Source organism: Haemaphysalis longicornis, unplaced genomic scaffold, assembly GCF_048455015.1.
Source record: "Haemaphysalis longicornis isolate Haplotype H1 unplaced genomic scaffold, Haemaphysalis longicornis Haplotype H1 scaffold_1, whole genome shotgun sequence".
NCBI classification, from domain to species: domain Eukaryota; kingdom Metazoa; phylum Arthropoda; class Arachnida; order Ixodida; family Ixodidae; genus Haemaphysalis; species Haemaphysalis longicornis.
This window is the reverse complement of record NW_027526203.1, coordinates 415,509,106-415,534,412: the sequence shown is the minus strand read 5'-3', so window position 1 is coordinate 415,534,412 and position 25,307 is coordinate 415,509,106. Positions and strand designations below refer to the sequence as shown.

The 25,307-nt window shown below is 44.7% G+C and overlaps 1 protein-coding gene across 1 annotated transcript in view; it reads right to left on the bottom strand.

Moving 5' to 3' along the window:
• LOC144155589 (uncharacterized) overlaps positions 1-25,307 on the bottom strand; it is a 509,077-nt gene that overhangs the window by 419,629 nt on the left and 64,141 nt on the right. The window lies entirely within an intron of this gene.

The following is a 25,307-nucleotide window of genomic DNA, read 5'->3' as shown; positions in this document are numbered from 1 at the left end:
GAAATGGTTGAAGGCAACAGAGAGGAAATGGAGAATGAAGAATTTCACTGGACGTTAATTTCTGCAACCATGGCGTACACAACGAAAAATAATTCAATATTCATTGGTGGATTTTTAAGAATGCGTGAGTACGTCGTCCCTCTCCGTAGCGAACTTAAGGGCCCCCAGTGCTCACACCTTGCTCCGACTCCACAAGTCCCCAACGCAGGGTTTCTCGCACTCCACTCGTAGACCATTCCAACTGTGCTTAGCGCGCTAGTCGTCTCAGTGGTCACGTTTGCTCGCTTTAGCACTGACATTGTTTGCCTGCCGCTCCTTTTGTGACCCAGCAGTAACGGAATTTCTTCGCCGCCATTCCTATTCATTCCTCTTTTGCCGCGCGCAATGGCTGCGGACTAATTCCACTAGGCGTTCAAGCGGTGGCAGGAGTCACCGGGCCCGCGTCGATGCGGAGCCAGCGGGTGATCCGCGCTTCGACTTGTCTCTCTGGGCACGGCGCCACCGTTGCGAAGTCAGCTCTCTCTCCACTCCGTAGATCCTCTATCGCTCGTTCAGCTACACTGGTAATCGACCAGTTTATGAGAAATCCCAAGGTGGAGTAAGTTTTTGCGAGAGAAAATTTGACACCCACTTTAAATGGCTAATTTGACGTCCACCTGGAATTTCAGGTGGATGTCGAATTTTCCCTTGCTCAGTTACAGGGAAAACGCGGATCGATGCGGATCTACGCAAAAATTTTGCCTACATATATCCCATTTATTGCTGACGTAAAATACAGTACATAGTACAGTCACCTCTGGATAATTACAAGTCGCTTAATTGTTATTTTTGGTTAATTGGAAGTGATGGTCCAGTCCCGCCAATTTGACATGCAATTCAATAAAGCAAATCGCTCGGCAATTCGAAGCTACAACCCTGATGTATCGATTAATTGCAAGTTATTTAGAATAAAACGCATCAAGGTGACCATCATATTTCGACAAAATTCAAAATTTTTAAGCGCCGTAACACCGCCATGTTCTGCACTATGTCGGCCCCATCGCAAGTGAGGCAGCGCGCAGTCGTAAAGCGGCAGGTCAGCTGAGACTTGCGCCGGCAGCGTACGCCTTTCTCTGTTTTCGGGTCCTCAACCAACCTTCTTTGTTGCGCAGAGCTCTGGGTAAGGAGGTTGTGCGGTGGGCGCTTCAGGCTTCGAATTAAGCGATAAGCCTCAACTACCAGGGCAAACCATGTGGTACGCTTTAATTGCCGACGAAAGTCGAGATTCTGAACAAAATCAAGAAGGGAGACGTGTTGTGGACTAATGACGGTGCTGTTATTGCGCTTCGTGTTTAATTGGGAGTTCGCTAAATTCGGTGTTTTTTGCGGTCCCCGTGGACTTCGTATTAACGTGAGTCGTAAATGTCGCAAAAGTACGCAGTAAGCCCCCCAGCGTTGTGCCTTTACTGCCAGCTTCTCTCGCATAGCAGGGTCCGACCTTTCGTTAACGTTCATGAATGTCGTCATACTAATACCGACGACTGCGCGGCCTTAACGTGGGGTCTATGTTTATTTTTATTAGGTCTGTGCCGTGCTCTAACTGGCGGTTAAGACCGTTCTTCACGTCCCAAAATACCGCAGTGCGTTACGCGAAGTAACAGGCGCCAATCATTTCCCAAAACGTTCTGATATCTGCTATGCAAAATCAGGGAGAGCGGAAACTCCCCATCGCTACTTTCACCACCTTCCTCTGTGATGCGTAGAAAGATTCATCATTACCTTTTTGGTACAGCGTCATCGAATGCATGAAGTGCGTCGGAAAACCGGTGTCTTGTTTTATCTGCTTTCCTTTCAAGGTGGCATAACTCACTGCGGGAAGCGATACCTAAGCTCGGAAAAAGAACAGGATAACAGATGGCGTTACCCCATACGGCACCGCATTACGTCATAAAAGTCTGCAAGTTGTAGCACATGTCACACTCAAGCCCGTTCTCTTCCTCCCCTTTCCAGTCGAAGCGCTAACTGTACTAAGCTGTAAAGACACTCACAAAGCCTAAAAAAAAACGTGGTAATAAACTTCACTCAGTGCATTTCCTGCTTGAAGTAGCCACGCATTTCCGGGGTAAAGTTCAGGGAAAGCTAGAAAGTATGACATTTACAATAAGCATATGAAGAAGTTTCGCCGTTGTTTTCATCACATTCACAAAATTCATCTCCGCTCAGAAGGAAGCCAGTCAACAAGCAATAACGTACAGATTGATGAGAAGCATGCCCAACTTCAATACCACCCAGTTTTAGGGCTTCCCGTTTCGAACAACTGCCCTTTCAAGGAAACAAAAATTGCCGAAGCCCTGACTTGTCCCGTTTCCTTAGCGACGCCAGTACGAAAAAGTAAGGCTGCGTTAAAATCGGATCGAGCACGGGTAGCGCACATCGAAGTCTAGCGTTGGCATCATGCACTAAACGACGCATAAAAGTCGTGGATTATGTTGCTTCCTTCTTTATTTAATGCATATGCCTAATTAGTATCAAGAGAACGCCATGAGCAACAGCAATGGTTTAACTTTTACCCAGAGTGCTTGTTAGGGATTAACTTTGGGGATCAAGCTGGAAAAGGGTTATAACAAACTAATGCTGGCCTAATAATGTCGAAAAGGGTAAAAGAAGTGAAATTTTGGCGTTGAAAGTGTGCTGTAAGCGCGCACGGTGGCACTAGCAATGAGCAATAGCATGGTGGCAATAGCATGGTGGCAATTGGTAGTAATTCGAAAACAACGCGTATCTGCTCGCTTTGCTGCAAATTTCGTCGAAACACAATCGTCTTCTACCACCTCTGCCTCGTAAGCACCCTCTCCTCCCGCCCTCACTAACGCTGTTCTCCTTCCCGCTCCCTCCCTCCACAATCAATGCAACTGAAGTTTCAAGTTAATTGAGTCTAAAGTTTGCTCAGTTCGATTCCATTTTCCCGCGTTCCGACTGCTAGCGCGCCGCCATCGGTTGGAACCTTTTCTTTCCATTGTTCTTGCTACATCTTTAAGAGGCATCTTTTATTGAGTATTTACTTTACCTCGCCTGTCATCGACACCGTGTATTGCCGCGTTTTTATTGAAAACAATGCTACATGTATTTGTAATTTATAAAACACAACAAATGTCATTTATGTACTTATGGTTCGCTACAAATATGAAACGCGTTCAATCAATCAATCAATCAATCAATCAATCAATCAATCAATCAATCAATCAATCAATCATTTATTTGCGTGCCCAGGAACAGCCGGGGGGGCCTTTGTGCTGGCGCACGGAAACAGAAACACACGAAACATAATGTACACATCTCTCAAATACAAAATAAAATACAAAATACAAAGGGAAAAAAAACGAAAGGATAGCTTATGTTGAAGTTACGGAATGAAAGTCATTTAAGTGCATGAACTCAAGGATAAAAGACAAATGCAGAATAAGAAAAGTTGGCAGTTACGCCAATACAAACTCACAGACATGTTTGCGAAACAGAGTAGGGCAATCATTAAATATATCAAGGTAATCCGAGTACCGATTGTACGTGCATTGCAGTCGGAACACAGGGCACAAGACACGCAGACAATTGGGGTTGCAAAAGGTATCATGTTTCCTGGTCCACTTTTGCGGCACATAAAGACGAACATGCTGTAGCAGCTCACCACAAGACACTATGCCGCGCATAATTTTAAAGAGGAAGAGAATATCAGCCTTGTTCCGCCTGGAAGTTAAGCATGATAGCGTCAATGAAGAGGGCGATCCAGGGTTATAATTACTACTATCGCCAAAGCGATGGTTGAAGATAGATATGAACTTATTTTGGACCCTTTCTACAAGCTTACGGTTTGTTTTGCTCGTGCTGTTCCAGACAACAGATGCATATTCAAGCTGAGGACGACATATAGTTGTGTAGAGCTTGAGAAGAGAAATCGGCTCCTTGAACTCCTTGGACACGCGACAGACAACGCCAAGCGATCGAAGAGCTCTACGAGTAATTACCTGAATATGTGGAGAGAAGCTCAGTTTACTGTCGAAAGTGACGCCTAGGTCATTAACCTCTACCACACGTGGGAGTAATTCACCGTTGATGTTATAGGGAAACAAGATGTTGTCAGTCTTTCTTGTGTATGTCATTACCTTAGTTTTAGATGTATTAATGAGGAGTTTGTTGCATGAGCACCAATGCGAGAAGGACGAGATTGCTCTCTGGAGAGCGGAACAGCTGGCAGATTTAAATATTTTTACATCATCGGCATATAAAAGAAAATTACGATCATTAAATATTGTCGCGACATCATTTATAAAAATAAAAATAATAATCAATCAATCAATCAATCAATCAATCAAGTTTATTTACGTGCCCAGGAACAGCCAGAGGCCTGAGTGCTGGCGCACGGGTAGTTACATGAAAACAAAATACAAGAAACATATAGCAAGAAACAAACAAGCGACAAGACACACACAAATTGAAGTAGTGAAAATGACAGAAATAAAGCACAGGCGGAGCCTGGGTACAGGTAAAAAATAAAAAAAAAAAAAAAAGAAGATGCCTATGTTGCTCTGCCCATCGTAAAGGCCACACGACAGGCAGAGCAACAAAGTTTGACAGTAATACAACAAAAACAATGGCAAGAGTGTAGAGACAAATGAAAAAACGAACAAATGACAGTAAACAGTTTCAAAAATAGGCAACTATCAGTTGGATAGACACAACCGCAGAGAGATCAAATTCCAGAAAAAAAAAAAAGAACGACAGACATATTATAGGTGTTTAACATACTGTATTCAACAGCGTTGTACGGTAAACTGTAAAGGATTTCTGAAAGATGTCAAGGCGTTCAAAGAAGCGGTTGTAACAATTCTGCATTCTGCGCACAGGAGAATGATTGGAGTTGCGCGCAGCGGTCAAGAACGGGCGATGCGACCTGGTGGGCCTTTGTGGTACACTAAACTCTAAACAGTTAAGCAGGTCTGCGCAAGAAAGGTCACCATGAACAATTTTGTGAAGAAATGTAAGGTCTGCACGCATACGTCTGCAGTTCAAGGAAGGGATGGAAGGGACTATGGATAAGTCAGAATCAGGATGAAAACTGTGATTGTGATGACGGTGCTTAAATATGGATAAAAACTTCTTCTGCACACGTTCTATTAATTCACTACTAGATTTGGAGATGCCGTTCCAGGCAACAGAAGCATATTCTAACTGTGGTATACATATTGCATTGTATAGCTTTAGAAATGGATCTGGACAAGAGAATTCCTTTGTAATCCGACACACATTTCCAAGGCTTCGGAGTGCTCGCCGGGTGATGAACCTAATATGAGGAGAAAAAGAGAGGGTACTGTCGAAAAGCACCCCTAGGTCCCTAATCTCCTCAACCCTTTGCAGAGGAGCTCCCTCAATACTGTAGGAAAACAGCAGACGGTGGGTTTTCCGGCTGTAGGTGACAATCTTTGTTTTAGTGGGGTTTAAAATTAGGCAGTTTTTCCTGCACCAGACCGATAATTCCGACACATCCCTCTGCAAGGCACAGCAGTCCTGAACACCGCTAATGTGCCTAAATAGTTTGACATCATCAGCATAGAGAAGAAAAGAAGAGTTTGTTAACACTGTTGAAACATCATTGATAAAGACAGAAAACAATAATGGACCCAGCACGGAACCCTGGGGTACACCACTTGTTGCAGGGTAAACACTAGACTTTTTGTAGTTAACATCTACATAAAAGGACCGGTCAAGGAGATAGTTGGACAACAAGGCAACAAGGCTTGCGTCTACACCGGACTTAGCAAGCTTGTTAATTAATAACCGATGGTTCACCACATCAAACGCCTTACTGAGGTCAAAATAAATAACGTCCAACTGGCCGTTTTCACAAACTGCAGCCGAAGCCTGTGTCATAAAGCTTGCAAGATTTGTGACCGTCGATCGACCCGAGAAAAAGCCGTGCTGATTTGGTATCACAACGTTCTTGACGCAGGCAGCAATAACTTTGTGCAGAGCTGACTCAAAGAGTTTTGAGGCGACACAAAGGAGTGAGATCGGGCGATAGTTAGAAACGGCTGACTTATCACCAGACTTAAATATTGGAAAAATTCGAGCGATCTTCCATGCACGAGGAAATTTACCTAAAAGTAAGCAGTTATTATAAATGGAAGTTAAGACAGGCACAAAAATGTTGCCGTAAGCCTTCATGAGGGCTGCTGGAATTCCATCTGCACCACAGGAAAATGATGGTTTCATCCGTTGAAGGCTATCATTGACAATTTTTTCATCGAACCTAAGTGTGTTAAAATTAGAGTTATTAAACGATAGGCGTTCGTCGTTGCCATCTGGCAGTTGAAAGACAGAATGAAAGTACTGAGCAAAACTGGTGGCAACATCCTCAACCTCTTCACCATCGGAATTAAGCAGGCTAACGTGTTCTTTAGACGCCTTAGAACGGCCGCGTACATACCTCCAGAATTCAGCCGGTTTCTGAGACGCAGCAGCCTCTAACGATTCTATATAGAGCTGGTGGTCACGCCGGTAGAGGATTTTACAAAGTGAGCGATACCGACTAAACTCCGCTTTCCACTTGTCAAGCCCAGAACGCTTGGCCTTTTTGTGGGCGCTATCCTTAAGTTTAAGCGAACTTCGAAGTTCTTTAGAAAACCAGTGGGGAAATTTGGAAGGAACAGGCTTATAACAAGGGATATACTTTTCCATGCCACTTCTGACTATTTCGGTAAAACGTCGAACCTGTTCGTCAACATCATTGACATCCAAAACACTAGACCATTCAGCAGATGAATAAAAGTGATACAGCCCAGCATAATCTCCACGCTTGAAAGCATATCGCGGGACTGAACAATTGTCAACACCGCCAGAGCGATGCTGGGTCGCGACCGAGACAGAGACAATAAGAGGGGGGTGAAACTTGTCGGGGTGCACAAGGGATATTTCGGAGGCACACACTTGTACGTTTTCTAAGTTTGAGAAGCACACATCTAGAACATTACCACAAGAGTTTTCTATGCGGCAAAACTGCTGCATGGAGGTGAACGACTGAAAATCTAATAGCATGCTGCATTTCTGCGCTGCATAATGGTTTTTGTGCTCAAAGGAAAGACTGTTCCAGCGAATACCTGGGGTGTTGAAGTCTCCAAGTATGATGAGCTTATGGTTGGAGTGTGCATTTGAGACATTTTCTATGGATGTGAGTGTTCGATTAAATTCGGAAGGTAATACATCCGGGGATATATAGAATGCACCGATGAGTAGCTTCTCGCCCTTCGTGAGGCCTACCTCAAGCCAGACTGATTCGTCTAGGGTCTCGAGGTCAGCACGCCGCATGCAATGCACTGAATGATCAACGGCAACGAGAACCCCGCCACCTTTTTGTTTAGGTCCAGTTAATTTTCTGTCGCTTCTAAAGATTTGATAGTTAGAAGGGAAATAGTCGGAAGACGAGATATCATCGGAAAGCCAGGTTTCAGTAATGACAACAGCAGAAAATTTAGAGCATACAATATTTCTGATAAATTCAGAGGACTTAGTTCGTAGACCTCTAGTGTTTTGATAGTATATGTCGAAACTCTCGTACTTACTGATCATTTTCAGTTATTTCAGAGCTGTGCAGCATACCAGGGTGGACCTTGCCTTGAAACGGCTTGAAAAGGCAGCCTTTTGGCCACATAGACGGGTCGCTCAGGCGCCTAAAACACTCCTCGTTAACAGTTACGCAAAAAGAAGAATAGGAGTCGTACTTAGTCCTAAGGCGTTTGCACGACAATGGCGTAACTTGCACAGTTGACAGGTGGGCCAACAGTTGAGCAGATGTGGTGTTAGCCGACAGTTTGGAAACAAAGATGGCCCTGGAGCTGGGTGGTCGGTGTACCACAACCAACTGAGAAGCTTCCGACGCACCCACACGGGGAGGGCTCCTTTTCTTCTGCAAGTTCGTCGGCGGGCCATTAAACGCAGTGTCGGACCTAGGAGGCGGGGGCAGAGGGTGGACCGAAGGGGAAACCAAAGTGCTCAAGGCCGTAGCAGGTTGACTGCTGGGGCGGTCAACGAACGGCGAAGCGGTGGTAGAGGACAGGAAGGGGGCACATTCACCAGTTGCACCGGCGGCGGCTTCGGCGAACGACGACCTCGTAGGGATACCAGACTGCGGTGACGTCACCGGCGGCCAATAATAATAATAATAATAATAATAATAATAATAATAATAATAATAATAATAATAATAATAATAATAATAATAATAATAATAATAATAATAATAATAATAATAATCAATCAATCAATCATGTTTATTTACGTGCCCAGGAACAGCCAGAGGCCTGAGTGCTGGCGCACGGGTAGTTACATGAAAACAAAATACAAGAAACATATTGAAAGAAACAAACAAGCGACAACACACACACAAATTGAAGTAGCGAAAATTACAGAAATAAAGCACAGGCGGAGCCTGGGTACAGGTAAAAAAGAAAAAGAAGATGCCTTTGTGGCTCAGCTTATTGTAATGAATACACAACAAGCAGAGAACAAAGTTTAACAGTAAGACGACAAGAACAATGACAAAGTATAGAGACAAATGATAAGACAACCATGATAAGTAAACAGTTTCAAAAACAGGCAACTATATTGGTTAAACAGAACCACAGAGAAACCAAATTTCAGCAATAAAAAAAAGAACAACGAACGACAGAGATATCATAGATGTTTAACATACTGTGTTCAACAAAGCAGAACGGTAAATTGTAAAGGAGCTTTGAAAGATGTCAAGGCGTTCAGAGAAGCGGTTGTAGCAATTCTGTATTCTGCGCACAGGAGAATGATTGGAGTTGCGCGCAGCGGTCAAGAAAGGGCGATGCGACCTGGTGGGCCTCTGTGGAACACTAAACTCTAAACAGTTTAGCAGGTCTGCGCAACAAAGGTCACCATGAACAATTTTGTGAAGAAATGTAAGGTCTGCACGCATACGTCTGCAGGTCAACGAAGGAATGGAAGGAACTATGGGTAAGTCAGAATCAGGACCCGAACTGTGATTGTGATGACGGTGCTTAAATATGGATAAAAACTTCTTCTGCACACGTTCTATTAATTCACTACTAGATTTGGAGATGCCGTTCCAGGCAACAGAAGCATATTCTAACTGGGGGATACATATTGCATTGTATAGCATTAGAAATGGATAATAATAATAATAATAATAATAATAATAATAATAATAATAATAATAATCAATCAATCATGTTTATTTACGTGCCCAGGAACAGCCAGAGGCCTGAGTGCTGGCGCACGGGTAGTTACATGAAAACAAAATACAAGAAACATATAGCAAGAAACAAACAAGCGACAAGACACACACAAATTGAAGTAGTGAAAATGACAGAAATAAAGCACAGGCGGAGCCTGGGTACAGGTAAAAAATAAAAAAAGAAGATGCCTATGTTGCTCCACCTGTCCTAAAGGCCACACGACAGGCAGAGCAACAAAGTTTGACAGTAATACAACAAAAACAACGGCAAGAGTGTAGAGACAAATGATAAGACGAACAAATGACAGTAAACAGTTTCAAAAATAGGCAACTATCAGTTGGATAGACACAACCGCAGAGAAACCAAATTCCAGAAAAAAAAAAGAACGACAGACATATCATAGATGTTTAACATACTGTATTCAACAGCGCTGTACGGTAAATTGTAAAGGATTTCTGAAAGATGTCAAGGCGTTCAAAGAAGCGGTTGTAACAATTCTGTATTCTGCGCACAGGAGAATGATTGGAGTTGCGCGCAGCGGTCAAGAACGGGCGATGCGACCTGGTGGGTCTTGGTGGTACACTAAACTCTAAACAGTTAAGCATGTCTGCGCAAGAAAGGTCACCATGAACAATTTTGTGAAGAAATGTAAGGTCTGCACGCATACGTCTGCAGTTCAAGGAAGGGATGGAAGGGACTATGGATAAGTCAGAATCAGGATGAAAACTGTGATTGTGATGACGGTGCTTAAATATGGATAAAAACTTCTTCTGCACACGTTCTATTAATTCACTACTAGATTTGGAGATGCCGTTCCAGGCAACAGAAGCATATTCTAACTGTGGTATACATATTGCATTGTATAGCATTAGAAATGGATCTGGAGAAGAGAATTCCTTTGTAATCCGACACACATTTCCAAGACTTCGGAGTTCTCGCCTGGTGATGAGCCTAATATGAGGAGAAAAAGAGAGGGTACTGTCGAAAAGCACCCCTAGGTCCCTAATCTCCTCAACCCTTTGCAGAGGAGCTCCCTCAATACTGTAGGAAAACAGCAGACGGTGGGTTTTCCGGCTGTAGGTGACAACCTTTGTTTTAGTGGGGTTTAAAATTAGGCAGTTTTTCCTGCACCAGACCGATAATTCCGACACATCCCTCTGCAAGGCACAGCAGTCCTGAACTCCGTTAATGTGCCTAAATAGTTTTACATCATCAGCATAATAATAATCAATCAATCAATCAATCTCTTTATTATAGTGCCCAGGTACAGCCGTAGCCTTTGTTCTGGCGCACTTAAGAAAAAGACAAACGACGACACAAATACATCCACGCGTGAGAAGAACAACAAAATACAAGCAAATACAACAAATACAACAAAATACAAATAATCAATCAATCAATCAATCAATCAACCTTTATTTTCGGTGCCCAGGAACAACCCTAGGGTCTTGGTACTGGTACACCATACAAAAAAACAAAAAACACTACAATTAAGATAAGACAACACACAAAAACTATATGTATGACATAAACAATAAAGTAAAAATAGTTACAGAAATCTTAGAAAGCAAAAAGGAAAAAAAAAGAACAGAAAGTCAAAAAAGAAAAGGCAGGCTTAGTGTTGCAAGCCATGCCACTCGGCCAGCGAAACGTTCAGTAGATGTGAAAAATAGGAACTATACAAGCAAATATTGAATCAACATGACATAGAGTATACGTATGTGACCAAGGTTTTCTAACAACATATTAGGAAGTTCCAAAAAAAAAAAAGGGGGGGGGGGAAAGCTTCAGCATTACCAACACTGACACTAAAACGTACAAATATTCAAGCAACACAAAACAAGAAAAAGTGAAAAGCAAGCAAGAACAGTTTGCACATAATACATAGGGTATATAAATTTGGAATGACATAAAGGACTTAAGCTACAACAGTTTTCAACTCATTAGAGAACAAAGTAAAGGAGCTCTGGAATATATCAAGCCGAACGGAATATTCATAATATGCACATTGTATTCGGCAGATGGACGAGCGTCGGCTATTTAAAGCAACTGGTCTGAAAGCTGGAAATTTTCTGAAAAGTTTATTTGGCAAATTGACATTGATAAGTGTAACCAACTCGTCACACAAAATATTACCATGAAGAAGTTTATAGAGAAAGATAATATCAGCTCGCATTCGTCGACACCGAAGGGAAGGAATGCTTTTCAGAAGAGACATGATGCCGTTTGCGTCGTCTTGCACATGACGGAAGCGGTGCTTAAAGATAGAAAGGAACTTATTTTGAACCCTTTCGATACGGTCACTATTGGACTTGCAAGTTCCATTCCAGACAACAGACCCGTATTCAAGAAGAGGTAAGCAGAGAGCCGAATACAACTTTAAGAAAGGAAGCGGACCTTTAAACTCTCTAGAATACCTGCAAACAGCACCCAGACAACGAAGAGACCGACGGGTAATTTGTGCAATGTGGGAAGAGAAAGTCAGAGAAGTATCAAATAGTACTCCCAAGTCTCGAATTTCAGTCACCCTCGGCAATGCAGTGCTTGCAATTTTATAAGAGTATTGCAGCTGTTGAGTTTTTCTACTATAGGAGACAACTTTAGTTTTTGAAGGGTTCAAGATAAGGTCGTTTTTGGTGCACCAACGATGGAATGACGCTATATCAACCTGAAGAGAATTACAGTCCTGAACACTACGCACTTCTCTAAAGATTTTTATATCATCAGCGTACAACAAAAAAGAAGAATTTTGAATGGCAGAAGCAACATCGTTAATGAAAATGGAAAAAAGAAGGGGACCCAGAACGGAGCCTTGGGGTACACCACTGGTTGCTTTGTACCTAAATGATGTTTGACCGTTAACACTTACATAGCAATATCGCTCCTTGAGATAACAACGTATAAGACCCACCAACGAAGCGTGTACATCTAACAGAGTGAGCTTTGCAAGCAATAACGAGTGGTTGACAACATATAATAATAATCAATCAATCAATCAATCAATCAATCAACTTTTATTTTTGGTGCCCAGGAACAACCCTAGGGTCTTGGTACTGGTACACCATATACAAGCATTCATAAAAACAAACTAAAATCAAGACAACACAACACAGAAAACCGTATATATGAAAGAAACAATAGGATAAAAATAGTTACAGAGATCCCAGAAAGCAAAACAGCAAAACAGCAAAAAAAAAAAAAAAAGGAAGCCTAGTGTTAGAAGCCATGACACCCGGCCAGCAAAACGTTGAAGGCACGTGAAAAATTGAAAATACACAAGCAAATACTCAATACACATGACGGAGATAGATTATACACATAAAACAAAGGTTTTGTAACAAAATGTCAGGAAGTTTCAAAATGGAAAAACGAAGTTCAGCGTTACAAGCACTGACACTTAAACCGACAGAAATTCAAGCAACACAAAATCAGGAAAAGTGAAAAACAAACAAGCAAGATGATGATTTGCATAAAATAAATACTGAACAGAAATACGGCACATAAATGACATAAAGGCACTTAAGTTACAACAGTTTTCAATTCATTAGAGAACAAAGACAAAGAGCTCTGGAATATATCAAGACGATCGGAATATTCATTATATGCACATTGTATTCTGCAGATGGACGAGCATCGTTTACTTAAAGCATCTGTTCTGAAAGTTCGAAATCTTCGGAAAAGTTTGTTCGGCAAGTTGACATTGATAAGTGCAACCAAGTCATCACACAAAATATCACCATGAAGAAGTTTATAAAGAAAGATAATGTCAGCTCTCATTCGTCGACACCAAAGGGAAGGAATACTTTTGAGACAAGACGTGCTGCCGTTTGCGTCTTCTTGTACATGACGGAAACGGTGCCTAAAGATAGAAAGGAACTTATTTTGAACCCTTTCGATGCGGTCACTATTGGACTTGCAAGTTCCATTCCAAACAACAGAACCGTATTCAAGAAGAGGTAAGCACAGAGCCGAATACAACTTTAAGAAAGGAAGAGGACTTTTAAACTCTCTAGAATACCTGCAGACAGCACCCAGACATCGAAGAGAGCGTCCGGTAATTTGTGTAACGTGGGAAGAGAAAGTCAGTGAAGAATCAAATAGTACTCCCAAGTCCCGAATAATATTAACAATAATAATAATAATAATCAATCAATCAATCAATCAATCAATCAATCTTTATTTTTGGTGCCCAGGAACAACCCTAGGGTCTTGGTACTGGTACACCAAATACAAGCATTCATAAAAACAAACTAAAATCAAGACAACACAACACAGAAAACCATATATATGAAAGAAACAATAAGATAAAAATAGTTACAGAGATCCCAGAAAGCAAAACAGCAAAACAAAGGAAGCCTAGTGTTAGAAGCCATGACACCCGGCCAGCAAAACGTTGAAGGCACGTGAAAAATTGAAAATACACAAGCAAATACTCAATGCACATGACGGAGATAGATTATACACATAAAACAAAGGTTTTGTAACAAAATGTTAGGAAGTTTCAAAATGGAAAAACGAAGTTCAGCGTTACAAGCACTGACACCTAAACAGACAGAAATTCAAGCAACACAAAATCAGGAAAAGTGAAAAACAAACAAGCAAGATGATGATTTGCATAAAATAAATACGGAACAGAAATACGGCACATAAATGACATAAAGGCACTTAAGCTACAACAGTTTTCAATTCATTAGAGAACAAAGACAAAGAGCTCTGGAATATATCAAGACGATCGGAATATTCATTATATGCACATTGTATTCTGCAGATGGACGAGCATCGTTTACTTAAAGCATCTGTTCTGAAAGTTCGAAATCTTCGGAAAAGTTTGTTCGGCAAGTTGACATTGATAAGTGCAACCAAGTCATCACACAAAATATCACCATGAAGAAGTTTATAAAGAAAGATAATGTCAGCTCTCATTCGTCGACACCAAAGGGAAGGAATACTTTTGAGACAAGACATGCTGCCGTTTGCGTCTTCTTGTACATGACGGAAACGGTGCCTAAAGATAGAAAGGAACTTCTTTTGAACCCTTTCGATGCGGTCACTATTGGACTTGCAAGTTCCATTCCAAACAACAGAACCGTATTCGAGAAGAGGTAAGCACAGAGCCGAATACAACTTTAAGAAAGGAAGAGGACTTTTAAACTCTCTAGAATACCTGCAGACAGCACCCAGACATCGAAGAGAGCGTCCGGTAATTTGTGTAACATGGGAAGAGAAAGTCAGAGAAGAATCAAATAGTACTCCCAAGTCCCGAATTTCGGTCACCCTCGGCAGTGCAGTGCTTGCTATTTTATAGGAGTATTGCAGCTGTTGAGTTTTCCTACTATAGGAAACAACTTTCGTTTTTGAGGGGTTCAAAATTAAGTCGTTTTTGGTGCACCAACGATGGAATGACACGATATCAGCCTGAAGAGAATTACAGTCCTGAACATTACGCACTTCTCTGAAGATTTTCACATCATCAGCATACAACAAAAAAGAAGAATTTTTAATGGCAGAAGCAACATCGTTAATGAAAATGGAAAAAAGAAGGGGGCCCAGAACGGAGCCCTGGGGTACACCACTGGTTGCTTTGTACCTAAATGATGTTTGACCATTAACACTTACATAGCAATATCGCTCCTGGAGATAGCAACGTATAAGACCCACTAAGGAAGCGTGAACATCTAACAGAATGAGCTTGGCAAGCAATAACGAGTGGTTGACTACATCAAAGGCCTTGCTCATGTCACAGTAGACCGCATCAAGCTGGCTTCTACCAATGACTGCTGGGACAGCCTGCTCCATGAAGCATGCGAGGTTTGTGGAAGTTGAGCGACCACGCATGAAGCCATGTTGATTAGGAATGAGGACGTGTTTAAGTGAGAAAGACAAGACCTTATGAAGAGATAACTCGAATATTTTAGAGGCAGAACAAAGAAGCGACACTGGCCTATAGTTCATGGGGTCAGTTTTTGGGCCTGACTTGAAAACAGGGAATACACGACAGATTTTCCATGATCGAGGGAACGTGCCAGACCGGAGACAGTTATTAAATATTGAGGTGAACACAGGAACAAATATATTTGCATACGTTTTTAGAATTGCAGCAGGAATACCATCTGGCCCAGAAGAAAACGAGGGCTTTAGCCGCTTGATGCTGGCCCGCACGATGTTCTCATCCAATTGGAAACAAGCGGAGTAACCGTCCTGGTGACAAGAGACGCTGCCGTCATCACTACCACCGCTAAGCCCAAACAAAGAAGAAAACTGACGAGCAAAGCAGTCGGCCGCATCTGCAACCTCATCGCCGTTGGAATCCAGTAGACGAATAGATTCTTTCGTTGTACTAGATCTAGAATGAATGTACTTCCAGAAGGCTCCCGGCTGATGAGTTGCTTTAGCTTCAACTGACGCCAGGTACAAAGCATGATCACGTTTGTGCAATATTTTGCATAGGGCACGTAGGCGCCGGAACTCCTGAACGAACTGATTCGCACCAGAGCGCTTCATCTTTCTGTGCGCGCGTTCTTTGAGTTTCAGGGCATCCCGCAATTCAGAAGAAAACCAGTGTGGGAACTTGAACTTCTTTGGTAAATATTGCGGGATGTATTTCTTCATACCCAAAAGCACAATCTCAGTAAAACGGTCAACTTGTTCATTGACATCAGAGTGGTCAATGACTGTTGACCAAGGGGCAGCAGAAAAGTAGCCATACAGCCCAACGTAATCTCCCCGGGCGAAAGCGTAGCGAGGTTGCGCATTGCTTGAAATTACAGAACGGTGGAGCATTGTAGGAAGGCAACAGGAAATAGAAAGAGGAGGATGATATTTGTCGGGTATTACTAAAGCACAATCAGAGCGCGACACATTAACGCCATCGAAGTTTGAAAAGCACATGTCCAGAATGTTTCCACTGCAGTTTTTTATGTGATTACGCTGTGCCATGGAAGTGAAAGACGAAAAATCTAGTAACCTATTACCCTTCTGTTGAAAGTGGTGGTTGTAGTGGGAACAGGTGAGGTGGCTCCACTGAACGCCAGGAGCGTTAAAATCTCCAAGGAGGAGGACCTTGAGGTCGCAATGAGTAGTGAGCACCTGTTCAATGGAGGAGACTAACTTATTGAACGCGTCAGGAACTACATCAGGAGGAACGTAAAAAACACCAACTAGAAGTTTTTCAGTTTTAGAGATATGAATTTCGACCCATAAAGACTCACCTGCGTTTTCAATATCGCTACGTAGCACACACGGGAGAGATTTGTTAACTGCGAGAAGTACCCCGCCCCCCTTTTGTTTGCATCCAGTTAAGGCACGATCATTACGATATACATGGTAATTTTGAGGAAAATAGTCATTGGATAGAATATCAGGGCACAACCAAGTTTCAGATATAGCTATTAACGGAAAGCAAGAAGCCAGAACATTACCAAAAAATTCAGTCGCCTTAGTTCGAAGACCTCGCACGTTCTGATAAAAAACATCTAAACTAGTCATTATTCTTTTTCTGATGTGTTGCGCTCAGAGCTGTGAAGCATGCCTTCGCGAAACATGCCTCGAAACTCCTTAAAGAGGCAGTCTTTCGGCCAAACAGCGGGGTCATTCAAGCGCTCGAAAAACTCTTCACTGACGGAAATATAAAAGGATGCGTACGTTTCAAATTTAGTTTTCAGTCGTCGGCAGTTCAAGGGCGAGACACCTAAGGTTAACAGATGGGCATTAAGGCTAGCAGAGGTGGTGGATGGGGAAAGCTTTGAAACGAACATTGCTTTGGGGCGCTTCGGGTGCGGAACGACTACCAGTCCACATGTGTCCGATGCACCTACACATGCCCGGCTTCGACGCTTCTTCTCAACAGTAGGAGGGAGACAGTCAAGCACAGGCGCAGAATGCACCGGGGAAAGTTGGGACGGAGTAGGAGGCAGTGCAGGAGAAGCCGAAGACACCGACTGCAGCGGAGCAGACGTAGCCGAAGGCAACACTTCCTTGTTTACAGCTTGGGCAAAAGAAGGCAGCCCTGATCTGTGACGCACTCCTTCCGGCAACACGGCGGGGTGGTGAAGTAGTTGGGCACGCAAGGAGGACACCTCCGCTCGCAAGGAAGCAACCACCTGCGCATAATGGGCGCGGTCACCCTCCCTCCCCTGACGGAGACAGTCGAAAGCCTGCGTGTCTTCCCGGCGTAGGAGGTCGTTGTCCTCCCGCAGCCGGGCCACTTGGTCGCTGAGGAAAGAAATGCCGTCCAGCGCGTCGATGAGGAGTGCGCGAAGACCGGCCGCTTCCCCTCCAAGGTCAACCGGTTGGGACGGCGGCGGCGGGGCTTTCTTGACGACTGCCGGTGAGTCTCGTCGAAGGGATAATAATAATAATAATAATAATAATAATAATAATAATAATAATAATAATAATAATAATAATAATAATAATAACATGAAGTAAGAAGCGTCACTCATAGACTTGCAAACGCTCCTGCGCTGCCTTAATCTATTCTTTGTCCTGTAATTTTCTTATTTCATCGCAGCATCTATGATGATTATGAGGTTTAACACGTCAATGCTACACAGGCGATGAGGCGCGCCGGAGTGGATTAATTTTGACCAACTGGGGATCTTTAACGTGCGCCAAAATCCTGAACACACGCGAGTTTTCGCTTTTCGCCTCCATCAGAAAAGCGGCCGCCGCGGCCGGGAATAGAACCCGCGTCCTTGGTCTCTGCAGTTCCGGCATCTAGTCACCTGCCTTCTTCTATCTCTAGATCGCCTCTCGGTAACCATTCTAAAGCCTCGTTGGTCGACCTATTGTCAGCACTGCGCACTGCCATCCCCGGCCCAACTCCACTTCTTAATTTCAGCGCAAATGTTTTCCAGCCGCGTTTGATCCCTTATCCAAGGTGGCCCTTTGCTATCTGTAAGCTTTACTCCAATCGTTCTTTTAGGGGCGAAGCACCTTAGGAGCTCGGGCTGTTGGCGTTTCCTGTCGTCTCATGTGGCCATGGTACCAAAACACCAGGGCAACTGGTTCCCAACGCCTCGCGCTAGAAAGTAACATGTACGAAAAGAACACACCGGGGGCGCAATTCTCTAAAACGAAAGGCCGTCCTTTTGAAATGACGCGGTAGCGCTATGCAAACGCATGTGTTTTCGGGTTGGGGCGCCGCTTTAAGGGCCAAAGGCAGAGTGAAAACCGCTGAGGGGAGCACTGGGGCAAGGGCGCAAGGCAACACGCAGCATTGTAAAAGCGACACGCAGTACTGCGTGTCACTTTGCGCTCTTGTGGCAGTGCTCCCCTCAGGGGTTTTCGCTCTGCCTCCAGCCCTCAAAGCGGCGCCCTAACCCGAAACCCGAAAACACATGCGTTTGCATAGCACTACTGCGTTGTTTCAAAACGACGGCCTCTGGTTTTAGAGAACTGGGCCCCGGTACAGTAGTTTTCCAACGCCTCGCGCTAGAACGTTTCATCTCCATGGCAAAAACGCACACTAAAAGAACACACCGGGACACTCGTTTTCCAACGCCTCGCACTGGAACGCTTCGTGCTTCAAAGACACGAGAGTTTTGCAGCAAAGCCGTATACCTCTATCCCAAAACGGTTTCATCTCCATGGGCAAAAACGCCAAGGCACCAAGGCCTAGGACGAGAGCGCTCAGCATCGAAACCGCATTATGGATTATAAGGCGCCTGGGAATAATGGGGACCCCCCTCCCCCCCATGTGTCCCTGGTAAAGATTATGTTTGCAGATTATCTTTGAAGGCTAAGAATCTAGTGGCACTAGCCGAACGCAAGCGACAAGCCCGCCTTTTCCGGCACCCAATCAGCGCGCGCCGTGTTGCAAGAGAGAGACTTACAATGTTTGAATACCCTTATACATTGCATGCTTTGCCCCTCCCCAGTTCTCAAGTTAGTGAAGACGTCCCGTTTTTTTTTTTTATGGCTGGTTGGGCCAACCGAAGTTTACTTTCGAGGCATTTCTGTCTTATAAGTCAGGACATTGCCAAATGAAGCTCGTTCCCTCTCATCTCTTCCGAGGAGCTGTGGGAGGCGGCGTTAGGCAGCTCGGACCCTCAAGTCCAGCGAGGACTTACGGAACGAGCAGCTCAGGTCATCGGCACCCTCTAAGCTCTGGTCGCCTCTCGTCGTTCAGCCAGCTGACGCTGCAATAAAGCTCATTCTCCCTGTCTCTCTCTACCACTCATAAGTCATCACCAATAGTGGTTATTAGTTGTATACCTTTTTTTCATTGACAGAGGTAGCCAACTCATTGCTTGAGAGTGCTAGGCGAACGCACCCGACCTCGCTCTAATTCTAAGCCTGATTTTCCTTTCTCGTAGTTTGGATCACACTGGAAACTTGTTCAATATTGTTACGTTTACAGACCTCTTCTAGTACTTACTTACCTACACTGAAGAAGAGGCTTTCCCGGGCCTGTCTAACATTAGTTAAATTTTTTTTCACACTTCTTTATATTCATCTCCAGCCCTCCGACTGAGCTTTCTGAGTACAGTTCCTGAACCAGTCTTAACAGGTCTGCTATATTCACTGAATAAGACAACGGCATTCGCAAATCTCAGGAGTCTCAAATATTTTACACCTATTCGTATTCCTGATATTTTCCAACCAAGCTTTAAATTGTGATAAAATAATTTTCGGGGGTAAGGTTTTCTCGTAGTTCGCCCTTTCCGATAGGTAACTTTCCACTCCTCTTATGAGGGCTTATCGTACCCGCATACATTCGCCATTAATTCCCTTAGAGAGCCTAATGTATGTTTCTTATGCTCCCTGATCCATTACTGCGGCGGTGTCCATTGAATCAAATGCTTTTGTTTGTAATCTATAAATGCTATTGAAGGTGGTTTTGTTATACTCCGTACATTTCTTCAGCCCCTGGGTGATGGAATGAATGTGGTTCATCGCTAAGGGGTCTTTCCTAAATTCAGTGTGTTCCATAGAGCGTTGAAAGTCTAGGGTCTCGCTTATGCGGTTAACTATTACTTTGTCTAAGAAATCGACAAAGAAGTTGTTAATCAGAGTTACGTTTGCATTTTTACGCTAGGGGTACCCTTAAAGTCGTGAGGACTCCTAAAAATAATTTCTCAAACTTTTATATGACAAAGACTCCTCAGCACTTTAGGCTATCCACAGTTATTTCCTAGTCACCTGCGGATTTCCTTCTCTTCATCCCCTGAGCACGTTATCCACATCGTCTTTAGTTACTGTTGAAACCAGCGAACCAAGCTACATTTTTCAGTTTCGTGGCCTAACGTTGCTAACGGAGATACCTGCATAGAAGTTCTCCGCTACTTTCATCATCTCATCTGTTTTGCTCGTTATTTTGCAAGTCTGACCTATGAGTGCATCAATTATATCTCTGTCGAGAGCAAGCTTTTTCTCCGTTTCCATTAAACGCCATCCTTACTTTAATGCTTCTTCAACCTTTGCCATGTTGTAAGCGCTCATGTCACTAATCTATAGGTACTGTGAACCAATTCCGACAACTCCACTTATTCGGTTACTTCATTCTTTCTTGAGAGTTTCATATTTTTACGTTTCTCAAAAGGTTTCATTGTTTCCTGAGATACCGCACTAGTTTCTTTTCTAGGTACGATTCTGCCAGCAGCTACTGCAGATACTGCGACTATCGTTGTTAGGCGGTCATTCACCTTCTCGGTTAAGAATTTTTTCTGAAACGTTATTATAAACTCCCGAGTCCCGTATACACCAATTGACTGAATTTTTTTGGTTTCCTTCTTTTTGAAAGTTTCGTCCTTTCTCCTCTCATGTCGAGCCTTTTTCGGCTCCTCACCATCCTCCTCTTCCCCGGGTCTGCAAACTCAAGATCCTGCAGAATACCTGGATTGGCAATTCGAATTAATTCCGATTTTATTTTAAAGGCCAACGTCCTGTCTTAGGAATGAAACGCGGTCGCCGAGACCTGTATTACTGCGTTTGCCTCTCGGGAAGAGGTTGCACGTGCTGGTCGAAGGCAGCCACGCTGTTGACCACTCGCGGCACAGGTTGTACGGGAGGTGAGCACCAATCGATCCTTGACGCTGTCCGCACATCCACTTTTCACGTGCGGGAGGCCCATGCGGCCTTGAAACACCTCGGCGGCGCCGGGATGGCAAAACACCCGTTCAATGCACCGGTCGCTTGGAAGGCGTACGCTAAAATGGATTCGACGACACCTGGCGGTGAAGCGGCGTCACCAGACAGCAGAAACACAGAGCCGTTGGACTGACGAAACACCTTTTTTACTCGCCGACAGGTTGGAAGGTGTTTGCTCAGCGGAGCGTCGCCGTTTGCAAAACTGCGCAGCACAACGGGAGGCTCTCCGTGGTGCGAGTGAAGATTCAGTGAGGGACTCGTGTCAACACGACTACACGCAACAGCAGAAAGCCCGGCTATAAGCTGCGTCGCGGGCTCAGGTGATTGGTTTCGTGTGATGGGGAACCCCATCAGCTCTCGCTCCCATATGTGGCAGCGCAAGGAACACAGTGTCTTCTGTCTTCATCAGTGCTGCTTTTTTTATCTCCGTTTCTGATGCCCTCATTTTTGGAAAAGTGTATTCACTATACCGCGGCGCGATTTCTCTCTTCAAATCTCAGCACTGCATCACCTCAGCTACTCCAATTCAAGTTTTTCCACTTCACGTTTCCCTGCCTGTTTCTCTCCCATTTTTTTCCGTTAAAGTCTCCCGTTACTATCACGCACTGAGTGTTCACCTGTTTGTCAGCAGTCTCGTCCTCAGCATAGGCTTGTAGTGGCGTTAACCTCTATCCCATTTTTACTTCAACGGTAGTACGTCGTCTCTCTTGTTAATACGGCACAGTTCCTTCACATGATCAGAACCGTACCTCGATCTCTTTCCTTTCTCGGTGCCCTCGGTATCGCAGAATATGTACGCAAATGAACACCTTAAAGACTTAACCCGTTTTCTGACACCATGACACCTTTTTTCATGCCTCGGAGCACCTCCAATAACTCACTCAGCAAGGCTGTCCTTGCCCGACAGCGTTCTATTGTTGAACGATGGTAGGTTCGAATTCCCGTGGAAGCCTGTCCGGACCCATGGATTCTTAGCACCCTCTGTTGTATCACAGGCGCTCTACACTCGCGGAGGAATGAGGGCCATGGCCTCCATTTTTGGTTCATCGGGGGGCCATGCCCGGATGGTACAACAGGTTGGCCAGATACCGTGCTCATGAGGGAGTGCTGTTTGTGACCACGAGCGATTTCTAGGGTCGTTACGCCTATTTACTATAGCCTTACTAGTATATGGGTGTGCTACTCTCTACCGGACCAGGCAACATTGCAAACCTGGGTATGTGCTATCGTCTTCTGAAGGTTTTCTCGTTATTAGAACTATGCGAAGGCGAACAAAAAACAGGATTGCTCAACCTTATTTTCATATAGAGATATGGGACCAGGATCCTCGCTGCTAGCAACCCATTAACGAATCAGGTACACATTTGGCTCAGACTGCGACCTCTCAATCTTCAAAGCAAGTAGACCGGGAGATAGGAGGTAAATATAAATTAACGGCCATTGGAACGTCAAACTTTGTTCGGATGCAGAAAGCCACGATTAATTAGGGGGTATTTGGAGCTTGATTCATAGGCCAGAACGGCCGAATTAGGTCGAAACCACCCTAACGATACTTAAAAATCTAGTATGCTGAATACAATCAAACTTGGTGTGTAATAAGGCTGCGCATTCTCAATGCTCGTAGTTAATGGCATTGACGTATAGCGACGTTGACGTATCCCGACGAAAACACCTTATACAATAAGTGAGATGGAAGTTGTCCAATGATGTCGGATTTAGTAGTTCAAAAACCCCGGTTAATAAAAACTCGACGAGTTCGCCAGGATATGCTTCACGTGTAAGCAAGATCTCAATGAATTTTGTCACTTTTAATTTAGGCTCATGGAAAGCACAGCCTCTCGCAGCTTTGCCAGAAGACTTCTTTCGTTGTTTCAGAGTGCGTTGTTATATGTTATGTTGTATCTTTTATTAGAACAATCTGGTGATTAAACATTACCAACATGCACGTTGAGAGCTGCCGCATTTTTACCCCCCCCCCCCCCCGTTTGTTTTTTGCTTCTTTGAAGCTGTGTGCGCTACAGTAAAGGATGTTGGTAGCACGCTTTGGACTTGGTGGCATTGTCTGCGGCCGGTTTGCAGCAGCTACCTGAGGAAAACCTTTTACAAACCATAACCAGTTGACGGCAAAAGGTACCTCCCCTCCGACGTGCTTCGAGCGGTGGTTTCGCTTCATTACGGCCGCAAGATGAGGCTAGCACGCTCGCGCTGGTGTTCGCACCGCGGCCCTCAGCAGTTCGGGAGGCTTTGGGCACCTGCGTCCGGCGCCCTCACAACGCGCGGGGCTCGGTCGAAGGTGCACTGGTCGGCCACCGGCTGCTGGGCTGCCGCAGTTACGACGTCGGGTTGGCTACTGCGGGCCAATTATTCGCGTCTGCTGGCGCCTGCTCACGCTGTTCGCGTTGTTGCACGATCCCTATTTGTGTTTTTGGAACCCATTCTCTCTTTCAATCAATAGTTCAGACAAGGGGTTGTGTGTACACTTACACGCACCTACACACCTCTACACACGTGCACGCAGGCACATTGCGCTATGCCTGCACTACGAGGCGCACCATAGTAGAAGACTAGGCATTGATTTAGGCCTTCTCCTACCTGCTGGGAAATTTTACCCGCATGGGCGTTCCCGTTTTCTCCTTCAATCAGAAAAACAGCCGCTGGCGCGGAGAAGCGGACCGGCCACCTCGTAGTTAGCAGCGACGTGTCTTTCCCCGCTGTGCCACCGTGGCAAATCAATAATAATAGTAATGTTCAAGAAGAACCGGCACACTGTTGCCGTTTCGCCAAGGACACTGCATGATCACAACAGGCGAAGCAAAGCTCAGCCTTTCCCCACCAGGGGGTACCCAAAACACATAAACGGATACAGAAGATGGCGTTTGGAAGATTTCGCACGCAAGCAGAAGTCCTTTTAGGTTCTTTTTTATTGTTGCTTTCGGTCGCATGGGCGGACAGCGGCGAAGCTGGAACGGGGCTGCGATCTGGGACAATGCATGGGTCGGTCAGCCGACGGTTTGACCGACGGTGCCATGCCTACTGGCTGCCGCGCCGCCGCTCTCGGGTCGGTTCATCTGTGCTGACGGGGCCGCGTCGCCCCCGGCGGCGGCCGACGGTTGACGGGTCTACCGCAGCACTGTGCCGCTGTCAGCATGTCGGTCGAGGCCACCGGCGGGCGTGTCCGCGCTCGCACTCCGCGAAACGCGAACACCACGTCCAATGCCGCAACCTGTGACATTTGGCGGCGCCGGGTACCGTAACACCGGCGCCGTGGCCGCTCAGGGCTCCCCCCCCCCCCCCCCCCCCCCCCTCCCCCGCGGTACATTTCCTTTAAAGAGGGTGAAGACGTATGTGCGACATGCTTTTGACGCTTGAATCGTTCAGAGTGAAATTTCGGTGGCTTCGGATATCGAAGTAAGTTGTCTGACGTAAATATTATAATAACATACCGAATCCGTTACTCTGACCGGCAGATAGGTGCGATCCATGTGCTGTCACACGCTTGTGGTCGCTACAACTTTCAAAGGCAACGATGTGAGCGTCTTTTTTTAAAGTTTTGTACAGAGCAGAAGGCGGCTGGTGTCCACGAGAAAAGTAACGTTGTGGCTAGTGCGTCGTCTTCGTAAGTGAATGCAGTTTGACTTGACGCCTTTAAGTACAATTTGCACTTTTCCGCACTTCACCGCTTGTCCTATTTTGTTTCTCGGCTCCCATCTGTGGTCTATTTGTAAGCCGAGAAATCAGCTGGGAATATCAAGCGTTGGTGTTTATTCACATTTTACTGTCGTTGGTATTTTATCACGAACGTTGTAGCCTTGTTTTCCTAACTACAGTACACAAAACAAAAACAAAAACAAACTCGCACAGCAATTAACACTGCAGCGTTGCCGCACTACTGCTCTCAAGTACGTGCTTGATGTTACAATGTGACGCGAAAAGTCATCTTCTTTTCTTGTGCACGGGCACTGCTGAAAC